The sequence below is a fragment of the Trichechus manatus genome, unplaced genomic scaffold (assembly GCF_000243295.1).
Source record: "Trichechus manatus latirostris isolate Lorelei unplaced genomic scaffold, TriManLat1.0 scaffold00193, whole genome shotgun sequence".
NCBI classification, from domain to species: Eukaryota; Metazoa; Chordata; class Mammalia; order Sirenia; family Trichechidae; genus Trichechus; species Trichechus manatus.
Window position 1 is genome coordinate 574,079 of NW_004444129.1, and position 15,765 is coordinate 589,843.

A 15,765-nucleotide genomic window follows, 5' to 3' on the forward strand; every position below is an offset into this window, starting at 1 on the left:
TGCCACCAGGGCTCCAACTTACATGTATTAAACATTTATATTAAGCATTGAATTATACTAAGCACAGCAAACCAACTGACAATTCCCAAATGCGTTCCTGTGGCTTCCAAATGCATATCCAAAAACCCATTGCCCTCAAGTGGATTTACAGACAACATAAAAAAGAAGTCTGCTCTGTTAGTATGAAAATGGATGAGAATTTAAACCAGACTCTTACATTTTAGTTTTCCAAGAACTAGGCCAGACTGAATTATAATATAACAGGAAAATAAGCATTTTATTATAATGTTATCAACAAAATTACATGCCCATAAGATAGATACGTCGTGCAATAATAGGAATCAAAATGACCATATTGATCAGAGAAGAGCCAAATTAGTTTTAGAAGACATTGATTATTTCCATGGTTAAAAATGTTTGAATAATCAAATAGTTTAATGAATTTAAGAGATATTATACATGTTAAGGTTAAAGTATACCGCGGACTGTACAATTAAAAAAAGGTATAAACATTGCTTTAGATACATATATAATGAATGTGGAGCCCCAGTTACACATCATCACATTTTTAAAAACAGACTTTGTTAATTCAATGTACTTTATAAACAAGCATCTCATTTACAGATGTATTTCTAGAATCCTATTTTTTTCATTGTCAATTATCTGTTAGGATGAACCATGTGAAACTAACATTTTTATAGGTCAAAAACGGTTCAATATCAGCAATTTCAATTGGCTCCCTTTGAATTTCCATGTTACCAGTAATCCTGCTCTGCTTCTACTTTTATGTATGTTTGACATTAATAAATAAGCTATTGATTATACCAGATCCATCTACTGGTGAATCCATCCAATGATTCGATTCTCAGATCTATCAACCACTCTAATAATTATAGGGGAAGTAGTTTAAAGAAAGGATAGACATTCAATTCAGCCATCACAATTTAAATTCAGTTAAAAATATTCCTTATATATATTCTCACATATTGGCCAGATATTTTATTTTGTCATTATTTGGGGGAAGAGGATGAATAGCACTGGAGATTGTGGCATGTAAGAAAAAGTAAGCCGAAGCCCTGTAATCTGTTTTAGCCTTTGCATGAGTAAATGCCCCTCGGAGTTACTACAATCTTCTTTTTCAAATGAGTTTATGATAAGATGGTGAAATTCATTATATTTTCTGTAAAGTGGCTTAACTCAAAATCTTTATAATTTTTTCCTAATGTCTACTAGCTATGTTTTATTCAATTGTATATATCATCATGTTCTGAACATATATTCATTTGGTTCTTTTTTTGAGGGCCTACGACATTTTATCCTTTCTCTTCTACTATGTATTTAACGGGCCAATGGCATTCTATATGCTTATTCACATATCTTTTCTTTAGTTCAAGATTGTAAGTTATACTAGGATAGAAGAATATGTTTGTTTCATCTGTATATCATCCTCCACCACTATGTAATCAAATACATAGTTGTAAAAGATATTTTTTAATTAATGAAGTGAATGAATAGATGGATAAATTACTTCCAAAGAAGGAAGGCCTAAGGTTTTTAAGTTATATTCCTTGGATCTTATTTAGATTTTTAACTCCTGTTCTATGGACTTATTTGGGGAGAAATTAATGAGCAAGAATGTAAAGCAACACCAGTATGCGTGATTTTTAAAGACTGCATCTATTATGGATGCTACTGGGATATTTTTAATACTTGATGCAGAGAAAGTTATATCAAGGAAAAGCTTTTCTCACTCCCCTCCCTCTGACCTTAAAATCTGAAAGAAGAGAGATGTTAAGAGAAAAGTTCTAAGGTAACAGAGTACAAAGTCAAGAGCTTGTTCTCTGTGAACAAAAACGAAAAGCTCTGTAGGTGGCATATAAATAGACTACAGATTTGTTAATGGTGAACAAGCTATATTTTCTCACATATACAGAATCTTGTTTGGATCATGACTCAGCCGGATTTAATTTTTTTCTGATATTTGCTCATTATATAAAAAATCAGAAAACAAAAATTATAAGGAAAAATATTAAAACCATGTGCAATCCCACCACCCAACAATAAGCAATGCTAACATTTGACTGTAATTCTTTCTTGTCTTTTTTTCTATCCCTTTCGTGACCGATTTAAAATTTTTTTTTTAATTTTGTTGATTTTTTTTCCATTAATGGGATACATGCTGAATCATTGAATGTGTCTGAATTGGACTCTGGGGGTAGGATTGGTGGCACACATATGTCCCACTAGACTCGGAGTGGATGCCTAAGTCCCTCTGGACTCTAGGGGGAGTAGGATTGGTGGGATGCATATTTCCTGTTGGACTCTGGGATGCACATGTCACTGTAGACTCATATGCAGGTTTAATGGGAAACACATGCCCCTACAGGATGCACCACTTCATACAATACCCCATAAAAACAGTAATTTGAAGCAAATGCCCATTTCTTCCACTTCAAACAGTTATACAGGTCCCTTCCTGATGGCTGCACATACTGTTATGGAAAGTAGCTTCCCAATAACGCGAGAGAAGGGAAATGTAGGTGGGACATATATGTCCCGCTGACCGTGAAAGGATTATACAGATGAGTACATAGGTAGGTTTGTAAAATAGAGAGAGAAATACATAAAGAGAAAATGAGAGAGTTTGAGAGTGCAACTGTGAGGGAACAAACACAAAAGTTAGAGTGAAAGCACAAGTAAACTGTTTAATGCAGAATCAGACTATTTCCCTAACTGCACATCTATGTTTGGATTTTTTTCATTTAATATCATATTTCAAGCATTACCTTTGTCTATTGAAAATATTTTAGAATGGTGACAGGATATTCCTTTACGTGGATGTATCATACTTAATTTAGTGACTTGTACATGTTGAAATACAGATTATTTCTAATTTTTCAATATTGAAACTCATATTAAGTGAACACTCTTTATACATAAAGCTTTGTTTACATACTCATTATTTCCATAAGAAAGTTTCCTAAAAGTACAATAAGTGGATTAAAGTATAGGAACTCTTTCAAGATTTTGATACATATTGCCAAGCTGTTGTTCAAAAAAATTAGTGCTAACTTACACTTTTAGAGTAATGAGACAGTCTTACTGCACGCTTATCAACATGAATATTGTTGTTGTTGTTGTTGTTACTTGCCTTCCAGTCGGTTCCAACTCACAGAAACTCTATCTACAACAGAACAAAACACTGCCTGGTCTTGCACAATCCTCACAATCCTTGTTATACTTGAGCCCATTGTTGCAGCCACTGTGTCAATCCATCTCCTTGAGGGGCTCCCTCTTTTTTACTGACTCTCCTTCTCCAGGGACTGGTGCCTTATGATAACATGTCCAAAGTACATTAGACAAAGTCTTGCCATCCTCACTTCTAAGGAGCATTCTGGCTGTACTTTTTCCAAGGCAGATTTGTTCATTCTTCTAGCAGTCCATGGTATATTCAAGATTCTTTGCCAACTCCATAATTCAAAGGCATCAATTCTTCTTCAGTCTTCCTTACTTACAGTCCAGCTTTTGAATGCATATGAAGAGACTGAAAACACCATGGCTTGAATTAGGTGCACCTTAGTCCTCAAAGTGACATCTTCATTATTTAACACTTTAAAGAGGTTTTCTGCAGCAGATTTGCCTAATGAAATAGATCATTGGTTTCTTGACTGCTACTTTCATAGGCATTGATTGTGGATCCAAGTAAAATGAAATCCGTGACAACTTCAGCATTGTCTCCATTCATCATGATGTCGCTTAATTGGTTCAGCTGTGAGGAGTTTGGTTTTCTTTATGTAGAGGTGTAATCATACTGAAGGCTGTAGTCTTTGATCTTCATCAGTAAGTGCTTCAAGTCCTCTTCACTTTCAGCAAGCAAGGATGTGATATCTGCATATCTCAGGTTGTTAATGAGTTTTCCTCCAATCCTGATGCTGTGTACTTTTTCAGATAGTCCTACTTCTTAGACTTTTTGCTCAGCCTACAGATTGAATAAGTATGGTGAAAGGAAACAACTCTGATAGACATCTTTTCTATTTTAACAACTCAGTATCCCTTTGTTCTACTCAAATGACTGCCTCTTGGTCTATGTACAGGTTCCTCATGAGCATAATTAAGTGTTCTGGAATTCCCATTCTTTGCAATGTTATCCATAATTTGTTATGATCCACACAGTCGAATGCCTTTGCATAGTCAATAAAACACAGGTAAACATCTTTCTGGTATTCTCTACTTTCAGCAAGATCCATCTGACATCAGCAATGATATACCTTGTTCCACATCCTCTTCTGAATCTGGCTTGAATTCCTGGCAGTTCTTTGTTGATGTACTGCTGCAGCCACATTTGAATGATGTTAGCAAAATTTTATTTCTATGTGATATTAATGATATTGTTCAATAATTTCCACATTCTATTGGATCACCTTTCTTTGGAATGGGTACATTCTTTTGGAATGGATCTCTTCCAGTTGGTTGGCCAGGTAGCTGTCTTCCAAATGTCTTGGCATTGACGAGTGAGTACTTTCAGCACTGAATTCGTTTGTGGAAACATCTCAATTGGTAGTCCATCGATTCCTGAAGCCTTGTTTTTTAGCAATGCCTTCAGTGCAACTTGGACCTCTTCCTTCAGTACCATCAGTTCTTAATCATATGCTACCTCCTGAGATGGTGGAATGTCCACCAATCCTTTTTGGCACAGTGACTGTGTATTCCTTCTATCTTCTTTTGATGCTTTTTACATCATTCAATATTTTGCCCATAGAATCCTTCAATATTGAAATTCAAGGCTTAAATTTTTTCTTCAGTACTTTCAGCTTGAGAAATACCAAGAATGTTGTTCCCTTTTAGTTTTTTTTTTTAACTCCAGGTCTTTGCACATTTCATTATAGTAATTTACTTTGTCTTCTCAATCTTCCCTTTGAAATCTTCTCTTCAGTTCTTTTACGTGATCATTTCTTCCATTTGTTTTAGCTATTCTTGGTTCAAGAGCAAGTTTCAGAGTCTCTTTTGACATCCATTCTGGTCTTTTCTTTATTTTCTATCTTTTTAATGACCTTTTGTTTTTTTCATGTATGATGCTCTTGATGTCATGCCACAACTCACCTGGCCTTCCATCATTAGTGTTCGATGCATCAAATCTATTCTTGACATGGTCTCTAATTCAGGTGGGATATAGTCAAGATCGAACTTTAGCTCTGTGGACTTGTTTTAATTTTCTTCACCTTTAACTTGAATTTGCAAATGAGCAATTGATGGTCTGTTCCACAGTCGGCCCCTGGCCTTGTTCTGAATGATGATATTGAGCTTATCCATTGTCTCTTTCCACAGATATTGTTAATTTGATTTTTGTGTATTCCATCTGATGAGATCCATGTGAATAGTTACCATTTATGTTGGTGAAAAAAGGTTTTTGCAATGAATAAGTCGGTCATCTTGCAAAATTCTATCATGTGATCTCCAGAATCATTTTTAACACCAAGGTTGTATTTTCCAACTACTGATCCTTTATCTTTGTTTCCAACTTTTGCATTCCTTTCACCAGTAATTATCAACACATCTTGATTGCATGTTTGATCAATTTTGGACTGCAGAAGTTGGTAAAATTCTTAAATTTCTTTATCTTTGGCATTATTGCTTAGTGCATAAAATTGAGTAATAGTCGTATTAACTGGGCTTCCTTGTAGGTGTATGGATATTATCCTATCACTGATGGCTTTGTACTTCAGGACAGATCTTGGAATGTTCTTTTTGACAATGAATGTGACACCATTCCTCTTCAATTTGTCATTCCCAGCATAGTAGACCATATGATTATCTGATTCAAAGTGGCCAATACCAGTCCATTTCAGCTCACTAATGCCTATGATATCAATCTTTATGTGTTTCATTTCATTTCTGACAACTTCCAATTTTCCTAAGTGCATACTTCATATATTCCACATTCCAATTATTAATGGATGTTTACAGCTGTTTCTTCTCATTTTGAGTAGTGTCACATCTACAAATAAAGGTCCCATCCACATCATTAAAGTCAACTCTCCTCTGAGGAGGGAGTTCTTTCCCAGTCATATTTTCAGCACCTTCCAACCTAACGGGCTCATCTTCTGGCATTATATCAGACAATGTTCCGCTGCTATTCATAAGATTTCACTGGCCAATTTTTTTTTAGAAATAGATTGCCAGATCCTTCTTCCTAACTGGTCTTAGTCTGGAAGCTCAGCTGAAACCTGTTCACCATGTGTGACCCTGCTGGTATTTGAAATACCAGCAGCATAGCTTCCAGCATTCCAGTAACACACAAGACACCACAGTACAACAAAACTGACTGACAAGTGGTGGATGAATATTATCAGATTTTTAAAAATATGTTTGCTAACTTGATCAATGTAAAGATCTATCCAAGAATTTTGTAAATGTTAATTTCTTTGATCAGCACACATAACATTTAGGAAGGGATATACTGCCCAGGATGAAAGAGGCATACAGCATGCCTTCTCCTATCAACTCCCAGCATTACTTTGTGTCCTGTCTGGATGAGAATCTGTATATCTCTACATTTCTGGGAAGCCCTGGTGGCACAGCGGTTAAGCACTCAGCTGCTAACCAAAAGGTTGGTAGTTCAAATCCACCAGCCACTCAGTGGGAGAACGATGTGGTAGTTTGTTTCTGTAAAGATTTACAGCCATGGAAACCCTATGGGACAGTTGTACTCTGTCCTATAGGGTCTCTATGAGTTGGAATAAACTTGACCGCAATGGGGTTTTATATGCTTATGCACAGGAGGAAGCAGACTCAGAAAGAGAACTTTAATCAACACAGGAAGAGTACACGTGTTATAAAAGTACAGTGGTCTAGTTTTGTGAATTACTTAGATTTTCTGAGACAGGGAAAGATGAATAGACAAGAATAAACACTCCATCTTCTTCCTGGTGGGTGGTGCTGCTATTTTGTGAAGTAAAAAATGCATAGGTGAGCCCTCATTTCTTTAATGCTTCTACTACTAATGCACCTCTTTGGAAATCTTGTTGTTGTTGTTAGTTGCCTTCCAATCAATTCTGACTCATGGCGACCCCATGTGTGCAGACTAGAACTGCTCCCTAAAATTTTCAAGGCTGTGACCTCTTGGAAGCAAATCATCAGGCCTGTATTCTGAGGCACCTCTGGGAAGGTTTCAACTGCCAACCTTTCTGCAAGTAGTCAAGCATTTAACTGTTATGAAGTTTAAAATTTCCTTGTCTTCACAATATCTCTAGCGGGAAATTTGGATATATTTCATATGGGCTTTGGATCAGGAGTATGTTCAGCTACAAGTAAGAAACCCCAACTACAATAGCTTAAACAAATACTGTTTTATTTTTCTCCCATAACAAGAACAGTTATGTAGTCTCTTGTTCAGTTGCAGAATGATATAATGCAGACATGGGCAAATTAAAGTTTATGGGCCAAATCTGGCCCTCTGCCTATTTTAGTAAACACAGTTTTATTAAAATACAGTCATGCCCATTCATTCAAGTGTTGTTTATGGCTGCTTTCATGCTACAGCAGCATAACTGAGTGATTATAACGGAGATGGTATGGCCCATGACTTTAAAATATTTATCATTCTGAACTTTACAGAAAAAGTTTGCCAGTTCCTGATATAAGGTATGCAATGTCTGTGATATATCAATCTTGCCATCAAGGTTGCAAGATGTCATTTACAGTTATCACATCCCATCAGGGAAGAAAGAAGAAGGGGGAGGGAGAAATTGATAAAACTAGCTGTATCTGACCTCTACCTAAGCCTTGCCAGAAGATTCCAGTACTCTGCCTGTGTCATATTAGTCAGAACCATGTCACATGGAATCTCTCGCCAGGTTCTAATGAAGCACAACCCCTCTGCCAGAGTGGTGTCAAAGAAGGCCAAGTAAGGAGCTAGAACTTTCATCCCCACTTGCACTAAGTTTCACCACTGTGGTGTCAGTGGAGACCACATGGAGAGTCTGGATTTCCACCTCCATCTGGAGGTAATAAAGAGTTCCTCGACCTTCACACTGGGATAGAGTCAGAGGAGGTCTAGTGAAAAGTCAGGACTTTCAACACCACCAGTGATAATTATGCCACCCTCAGTGGTATCATAGTAAGCCAAGAAACAAAGCACCCATGCTTCTCCCATCCAGCGTGGTATCAGCAGACCCCTAGTGGGGAGCCTAAATTCCCATCCCTACTCACTAAAGAGCAGAACCTCCCTTCCCCAGTGTAAATGGAGGCCAAGATGGAAACCTGGATTTCCACCTTCATGCAGCAGTAATAGGTAAGGGCATACTTGCTGGAGCAGTGCGAGGGAAGTCTGCTATAAAAGAAACTTACAATGCAATACCTAAAATGTCTATATTTCAATAAAAAATTACTTGTTATACCAAGAATCAGGAACATCACAACCTAAATGAAAAAAGGCAATCAGCAGATACTGACATCAAGGTTATGAATTTTCTGATAAGGATTTAAAAGCAGCCATCATAAAACTCTTCAATAATCATTACAATTACACTTAAAAATGAAAAAATAGAAAGTTTCAGCAAAGAAAAGATACAAAGAAGAACAAGATGAAAATATTAGTACGAAAAAAACCCAATAATGAAATAAAATACTCAATGGATGTACTCAACAGCAAAATGGAGAGGAGAGAAGAAAGAATCAGTGAACTTGAAAAAAGAACAAAAGAAATTACCAATCTGAACAACACAGGAAAAATAAACTGAAAAAAATAAAATAAAATAACAGACTTAGGGAATTGTGGGAATAGAAATATATGTATCTAATATTCATGTCATCAGACTCCCAGAAGAAGAAAAAGAGAGTGAGCAGAAAAAAGGAATAAGGTTGAAAATTTCCCAAATTTGGTAAAAGATATAAATTTACATACACAAGAAGCTAAGTTAACCCCAACCAAAATAAAACAAAGAAATTCATGCCAAGACACTTCAGAGTCAAACTTCTGAAAACTAAAGAAAAAAAATAATCTTGAAAGTAACTAGAGAAAAAATAACTTACCTGGGCGGGGTGGGGGGTGCAGCTAAAATGACAGTAAATATCGCATTAGCAACTGTGAAAGTCAAAAGGAAGTGGCACAATAGTTTTCAATTTTTGAAAGAAAAAAAGAACTATCAACCCAGAATTCTGTATCCAGCAAAAAATATTCTTTGAAAATAGAGAGGAAAACAAGACATTCTCAGAGGAAGGAAACTAAGACAATTTGTTGTCAGAAAACCCACTCTGAAAGAATAGCTAATGAAAGTTCTCAAAAGAAAGAACAGAAGAGCAAAAAATACAGTAGACTTTCCTTATCCTTTTGAGCCTTCAAAATTATGTTTGATGATTGAAGCAAAAAATATACCATTGTATGATCTGGTTTTCAATAGGTGTAGAGAAAATATTTAAGATAATTATGTTCTAAATGGGTGAAAGTAAACAGACATAAAAAGAAGTTAAGTTTCTACATTTCACTTGAACTGATAAAGTAATGACACTAGCAGACTGCAGTAAGTTATATATATTATGTAATACCTAGAGCAACATCTAAAAGAGTTATATAAGAGATACATTCAAAAACACTAAAGATAAATCAAAATAAAATTCTAAAAAATGTTCACGTGCCCCACAGGAAGGCCCAAAGAAGAAAACAGAGAAAATAAATAGAAAATGAACAATAAAATATCATACTTAAGCCCAAAATATCAATAGTTAGATTAAATGTAAATGGTCTACATAAAAATTAAATGAGAGAGCCTGGTAGAATGAATTAAAATATATAATCTAATTATGGTGGCACAGTGGTTAAGTGATACAGCTGCTAACCAAAAGGCTGGCAGTTCAAATCCACCAGCCGCTCCTTGGAAACCCTATGGGGCAGTTCTACTCTGTCCCTCTAGGGCCACTATGGGTTAGAATCGACTTGATGGCAATGGGTTTGCGTTTTTTTTGTTTGTTTGTTTGTTTTTTGATATAAGAAATTCACTTCAAATATAAAGATGTAGGTAGATCAAAAGCAAAAGATGAGACAAATATACCATGAAAACATTAATCAAAAGAAACCAGGAGTAGCTACACAAATATTCTATAAAGACGACTTAACAACAAAGAAAATTACCAGGGACGTTATAAAATACTAAAAGGGTCAGTCCACTAAAGAGACATCACAATCTTAAATATGTATGCACCAAATAATAGAGCTCAAAATATGTGAAGCTAATCCTGATAACACTGAAGGAAGAAATAAATCCACAATTATACTTGGAGAATTGCATACCCCTTGTCTTAGTCAGATTTCTCTATAAAAACACAACCAGTGATATAGAGATAGACAGATGGGAATTGACTCACATAACTGTGGGGTCAAGTCCAAACTGTGGATCTATTAAGTCCAAAATCTGTAGGTCAGGCAATAGGCTAGAGATTCCTGCAGCTCTGTGCCCCAAATTCCTTAGGTCAGACACCAGGTAGCGTGAAGGGTGAAGAATGAGGGAGTTCTAGCAAAATGTCTATTTATAGTTCTGGAAGCAGAATACACCCTAGGGAAAACTCCCCTTTGCTTTAAGACCTTCAACTGATTGGATGACGCCTACCCACAGTATAGAAGGTAATCTGATTTACTTAAGGCCAGCTGATTTAACCACATCACACAGATCTAGACTAGTGTTGGACCAAACAACTGAGCACATAGCTAGACAAGCTGACACATAAAACTAACCATTACACTTCTTTCTCAACAAATGACAGATTATTTAGACAGTAAATCAGCAAGGATATGGAAGCAGTCAATAATGCCATCAACTAAAAAGATCTAAGTAACATTTATAGAACACTCCACCCCACAACAGCAGAATACACATTCTTTTCAAGTGCCCACAGAACAGATATCATATGCCAAGATAGCCATATACCGGGCCATGAATCAAACCTTAAACATTTAAAAGAATTGAAATCGTACAGTTTGTTGTCTAATCGAAATGGAATCAAACTAGAAATCAGTAACAGAATGATAGCTGCAATATCCCCAACACTTGAAAAATAAACAAAACATGTCTGACAGTCCATGGTTCAAAGAGAAAGTCTAAAGGGAAATTAAAAATATATTAAACTGGATAAAAATGAAAACACAACATATCAAAATTTGTGAGATGTAGATAAAGCAGTGCTGTGAGAAAGTTAAAGCAGTGAATGCACACACTGAAAAGAAGAAAAGTCTCAAAACAATTATCTAAGCTCCTAACACAAGAAATTGGAAAAAGAGAAGCTAAATAAACTCAAAGCAAGCTGAGGAAGGAAATAATAAAGATAAGAGCAGAAATAAATGAAACTGAAAACAGAAAAATAATAGCAGAAAGAAAAAGCTGGTTCTTAGAAAAGATCAATAACATTGACAAACTTCTAGCAAGACTGACAATAAAAAAAGAGACAAGACACAAATTATCAATATCAGGAATGAAACAGAGTATACCAGTATAGACCACACAGACAAAAAAAAAAAGATAATAAGTAGATTCTACAAACAATTCTACAAACATAAAATAGATAACTTGAATGAAAAGGACCAATTCCTCAAAAAGCACCAACTACCAAAATATTCCCAGTATGAAGTAGGTAATTTGAATAGCCTGATAATTATTAAGGAAATTGAATTCATAATTTTAAAACCTGCTGAGAAAGATAATCTTCAGCCCAGATGGTTTCACTGGAGAATTCTATATTTTAAAAAGACAACACTAATTTTATAGAATTACCAATTCTAAACAATTGCTTCCAGAAATCAAAAAAGAAGGAATTTGAAGTTAATATCACCCTGATACCAAAATCAGACAAAGATAGTAGGAAAAAAAAAAAAAAAAAAAGGAAGGAAACTACAAACCAATATCCCCATGAACACAGACACAAAAATCCTTCACAAAATATTAAAACCCATTGCCATAGAGTCGATTCCAACTCATAGCGACCCTAAAGGACGGAGTAGAACTGCCCCCCAGGGTTTCCAAGGAGTGCCTGGTGGATTCAAATTGCCGACCTTTTGGTTAGCAGCCATAGCTCTTAACCACTACACCACCAGGGTTTCCACAAAATATTAGCAAATATAATTCAACACCATATAAAAAGTATACACCATGACCATATGGGGTTTATTCCAGGCATGTAATGCAGGTTCAACATTTGAAAATCGATCAATGTAATCCACCATATGAACAGGTTAAGTAAAAAAATCACATGATCATATCAATTGATGCAGAAAAAGCATCTGACAAAATTTAACACCAACAGATGATAAAAACTCTGAAAAATAGAAGGCAGGGAAGCTTCCTCAACTTGATAAGAGCATCTACAAAATGTCTACAGCTAACATTGTACATTACAGTGAATGAATCAATGTTTTTCCCCTAAGATTGGGAACAAAGCAAGACTGCCCACGCTTACCGATGCTATTTAACATAATTCTGGAAGTGGGAGAGGTTACACTAAGGCACGAAAAGGAAATTAAAGGCATACACATCAGAAAGAAAGAAAGAAAATTGTCTCTATTTGCTGATAACATGATGACCTACACAGAAAAGTCAAAGGAATCTATTTTTAAAAAATAACAGTAATCTTCCTAGAATTAATAAATGAGTTCAGCAATCTCACAGGATAGACGATCAACATATAAATATCAGTTGTGTTTCTATTTACTAGCAATGACAAAATTTTAGATTTGGAGAACTGAACAGTAAGGGGTTAGGAAAGGTTGGGAGACAGGGCGGAAGGTGACTATAAAGGGGCAACAAAATGGAGATCTTTGTGATGATGGAATAGTTCTGTATCTTGATTGCAGTGGTCATTACAGGAACCTTCACGTGTGATGAAATATCATAAAAATATACACACATATTGTGTCAATGTCAATGTCCTGGTTTTGATACCGTACTCCACTTATGTAAGATGTAATCGCTGGATGAAACTGGGTGAAGTGTCCAAGGGACCTCTCTGTACTAAGCTTTACAACTTCCTGTGAATCTACAATTATTTCAAAATAAAGAGTAAAAACTTATGTAGCCTAAATAGTCCTATATCATTTCCTATTTCATTCAACACTCACTTGACACTAAAGAACACCTATAATTGAATAAAGCAAAGAAATACATTCTTCTGTGTTTTTTTTTTTTTTCCTCCTTAATCAGAAAATGAGGCATTTAGAACAGGTCTGCATGTGAGGTCTGGGGGAAATCTTTAGCTCTCTAGGTCATAATGCTGACATATTTTATAGAGTGGTTTTGATTATTAGGAACAGAACATGTTTAAAGGCTACCACTTGAACCGATATCTACGTGAATGTAGGCCACACTAACTTTAAAAGAGTGAGCCTAGAGAATGTGTGTATGGCCTAAATGTACATTTAAACATGCAGTTAAAACAGTGACATGCATATGGAGGTTTTTCCATGTCTATTTTTCGTTTTTCAAAAATTATTCTAAAACCCCATTAGATTAAATTAAACTACATAATAATTTCTAATTAATTCAATTTGCCAGTGGACAATTTTAAATGGTGGATACAGGTAGATAGGAATTGCTAGCCTGCTAGTACATGAATGTTCATTCATGTAGTTTTAAAAAATGTAACACTCTCAGGGGATCCACAAGGATCATATAGGCCGACTTGCTCTTTGGATATTCAGGGACTATACGATCTCTTATCCCATCTGTGGTATACTATGATAAAGACAGGGCACCATCAGGTGACATTTTTTTCTCAACAAGACAATTGAGACTAGCTCAATTAGTGAATAAAAGTCTTCATAGTTTGATACAATTGTATTTGTTAGAGACTCTCAACATATACTGATTAATACAGTTATATGCTGTCATATTAACAAAATATATAACTAATGCAAAATTGAGAATATTATGGGCCAAATGGCAAACAAAATATATTAATTTATTTCCACTGTCCACCCAAAATGCAATTGTAATACAAGAAAGATGTATATAAGAGAATAAATCTGTACCAAAACTAAAAATGAGAAGATGCCTTTAGCAAACAGGATATTTTGACAAATTTCTGGAAGATAGAGAAAATAAAATCACATTGACAGAATCGAGCAAAGAGATCACAATACAGGACAAAGTTGAAGTGCAGGTGGGGGCCATATATATGTACGTGTGTGTATGTGGAAGGAGCACTGGTGGAGCAATGGTTAAGTGTTCAATGGCTAACCCAAAGGCGGGCAGTTCGAAGGAGAAAAAACCTGGTGATCTGCTCCCGTAAAAATTAACCCAAACCCACGACAAGTTTGACTTGTAGCGACCCTGTAGGACAGGGTAGAACTGTCCCATAAAGCTTCCAAGGCTGTGCTCTTTATGGAAGCAAACTGCCACATCTTTCTCCCAAGGAGCAGCTGGTGGATTCAAACCACCACCTTTCGGTTGGCAGCCCAGTGCTTAACCACTCTACCACCAGGGCTCGTTCCATAAAGATTACAGCCTTGGAAACCCTATGAGGCAGTTCTACTCTCTCCCATAAGGACTCTATGAGTGAGAATCTACTGGAAGGCACATAACAACAACATATGTGTGCGTGTTTTCACTTACCTTCATAATTTGTTTATTTTACATCCCTGAAGAACTTTACATCATGCTTGGTAAAGTGGACGGTCAGCGAAAAAGAGGAACATCCTCAGTGAGATGGATTGACACAGTAGGGCTGCAACAATGGGCTCAAGCATAGTAAAGATTGTGAGGATGGCACAGGACCAGGCAGTGTTCCGTTCTGTTGTATATAGGGTCGCTATGAGTCAGAACTGACTCGACAGCACCTAACAACACCATTTTACATTTTAGCCTTTTGATTTTTGGGAATTTCTTTACATGCAGAAATACATCTTTATTCTTTTTTCTATCGTATAGTCAATTTTTCAATACTTTTTATTGAATAGCCCACCCTGGATTCGTCCCAAAAGCAGAGCCTGGGACAGACAGAGGTAAGAAATTTAAGAATGTGTTCTGAGGGATACGGAGTGAGAGACATGGCATCAGCAGAGAAGGACTAAAATCCAGTTCAAACATTGTCTGGTGTGCCAAAGCTTCGGACGACTAGTTCTCCAGTGCGGGACCTTCTGAGATGCCTTAGGACATGTGGTTTAGAACCATTCACCCAAGTCTTGAAAGAGAGTATTCATCCATTAGTGCCTGCCTTCTATTAATCAGGGTCAAATGCACCCAAGCAGGAGCATCAGAGAAACTCCAGGGTAAGAAACAAGAGAAGCTCAGTACACACTTGCTTTGAGGAGCTAATGGTAAACTGTTCAAAACCTGTACATAACTATGTGTCATGGTGTTGGCTGGTATCAGAGATCAGGCCAAGAGAGGATGTAAGATAGTGCCCTCGGGGTGTTATATACACCATCCTTTCACCACCGACTTGAAGGACTAGCTTAACCGTACATTAAATTTATATATGTATATATATCTTATCAGAACTTTTATTATGTTCCACTGATCAATTTTATTATTCCTTTGCCAATAAATCCAGTTTTATTATAGTAGCTCTATAGTGTAAATTGATACCTGGTAGAGGCAAGTCCCTCATAATTGTACTGTTTAAAATATGTAAGGGCTATTGTTTATGTTTTATATTCCAGGTGTACATTAGAATCACTTTTTTTTTTTTTTTAAATATTTTATTGTACTTCAGGTGAAGGCTTACAGAACAGATAGTTTCTCATGTAACAGTAACACACATGCTGTTTTATGACATTGGTTAACA